Source organism: Neophocaena asiaeorientalis, unplaced genomic scaffold, assembly GCF_003031525.2.
Source record: "Neophocaena asiaeorientalis asiaeorientalis breed wild unplaced genomic scaffold, Neophocaena_asiaeorientalis_V1.1 scaffold927, whole genome shotgun sequence".
Lineage (NCBI taxonomy): Eukaryota > Metazoa > Chordata > Mammalia > Artiodactyla > Phocoenidae > Neophocaena > Neophocaena asiaeorientalis.
Genome location: NW_020174785.1, coordinates 605,111 through 607,402, shown reverse-complemented (window position 1 = coordinate 607,402; position 2,292 = coordinate 605,111).

Sequence of the window (2,292 nt, the reverse complement as noted above, 5' to 3'; positions counted from 1 at the left end):
CTCTGATTTTTTTTTCTTATCTTTGTGTCTCTCTCTCTCTCTCTCTCTCTCTCTCTCTCTCTCTCTCTCTCTGTGTTTGGTTCAGTGTTTGTTGTTGTTTGGTTATTGGTTGGTTGTTTATTTTTTTTAACAGAGGTCAAAGCAAGAGGGGGTGAACATCTCCCCAGTCTTTTCCATTCAGTAAGCAAAGGGAAGCTAACGTAGGCAAATGACTTACATGGCCTTCAGATGGCTTTCAATTCATAGTGCCTCTTTACCAGCCATTATCTCGGGTCACTCTTTTTGGGCTGGCTGCTGTCCCAAAGTGGCCGGCCATGGCTTATTAAATGTGAACTTGACTTTCTCCCCCAATGCTTTCCTGTTCCTGGCAGCCCCTCAGTACCTGATTTACTGAAGGCAACGCTTCTGGAACTCCGACTGGCGTAGGGTGAAAGGCTAACACAGTTTGCCCCAGTGATCCAGCTGCCCTTCCCTGGGCCGTCCTCAATGCACACTTTTTTTTAATGACTACCCTATTTTGTCTATAAGACCAAGAAAACCGTAGTGCCCTCACTCCTTTCGTGTTGGTTTACATTTTAACTCTGTGGGACAGAAGCTCTGGTCACCCATGCCAACACCAAATCCATTAGCAAATTGCACTGGACAGTCCTCCCCTTCAGTAGCAGAGTTGCCCATCTCTTGCCAGTGCATGATAGGTTTTGTCCCTAATCTTCTGCCTTGTGTGTAAGTTTTCTATTTCCCCAGTGCTTTTAGCCAAGCATACCAAGTGGTGTGTCAACTGGTATGTGTGTGCTTTGCTTTTTAAAAATACAGACTGTGAGCACTTACTTTTTTCTACATCACATATTCAAATTGCGACTTCTCATCCTTCAGTCTACACTTGAGGAGATGTTGTGCCCTAGCAGACAGCTTTAATTCCCTTGATTGCTCTACCATATATGCTGTGAGAAGCTGTGATAGTCATCAGCCTCTTCGAGTAGGACTCTAAGAATTATTTGCAGAAATGTGCTGTTGGCCCAGTTTGTGTAGCCGGAAAGAAAGGGCCGCTCTAGTAGCTGTGTGCTGGCTACTAGTGAAGCTGATTATTTGGAACTGGTTTACTCAAGTTGCTTGTTGAATCAAACCCTCGCCTTTGTAAGCATCTGGGAAATTAGAACTGTGATAAGCCAGGTTTAGAAGAGGGTCACAGGAGGGCAACACACCTCCAAATTCAGCACAGTTGAAAGTTGGCCTGGGGCTGTAGGACAGAGCAGTGCAACCTGCCCCTGTCTGTCCCAAAGACGGGAAGTTTGGCCAGGTGGAGGAGATCGCTGGAAAGAGAGGCCAAGGACCAGTGGACTGAGCAAAGTTGTCTCCCACATACATTTGATGGGTGCCTATAAATGTGGGTTTTGTGAATGTTGTTTAGGAACCAAACTTGAAGCTTGAACTCCCCAGCTTGTTAAGCCCTTTTCCTTTCTAGTACAGCGTGGGTCTCAGTTCCCATAACTACATGGTACGGGGCTGTTGACTGCTTGCTGCACAGCAGAAATTACACCGTCCACGGGAAATGGACTGTTCCTGCAGATCAATCTCAGCCAACCACACACCCAGCTGTCTTTGGAAGCTGAAGACCGAACAAGATTGCTAGGAATGGCTGTTGTTCTGCTTTTAGCCCAACGGTTTAGAGATGCCGTCCTTCATCTCCAAATGGAAAACAACAGTAACAGCAACACAGATCATAGCATCTGCCCTGTCTGTGGTTAGTCAATGGCTTGCAATAAATGTGCAAACTATATCCATAGGAAACATTTTTGTGATTACAAAGTACTTTAGTTGATAAGGTATATAGGATTGCTTAAAATATTGAAAGGTCTTTATTTTAAGGTGACGTGTCCATATGCATGTTTTGGGGACGTGGCCCTTCTGATGAGAGGCCCTGTGTACTCTGGGTAATGTAGCTCGTGCAGAGTGGTGTCCGCACTCCCACTCGATAATCCTATATGGGAAATGAAGCCATGTTAACCTGACGGCAGTGTCTCCATAGTTGTGTTGTTTACAGTACTCTATAAATGGGTCCCTGTTACTCTGTAGTCAAACTGCCGCCCTTCGAGGCCTTTCAGTTCCTCTTCTGTCATGTCCCTTCTCACACAGCTCAAATTTTCTAACTTGTTTTTATTTTGAAGACTTTTAAACTGGACATTTTCAATAAATAAGAATAACAATGCTTTATAAAATAAGTCCTGTGTTTCTTCTTCATTTTCTTTTTCATTTTTTTTTTTTTTTTTTTCTTGCTGGTGTGGAAAAAAATTT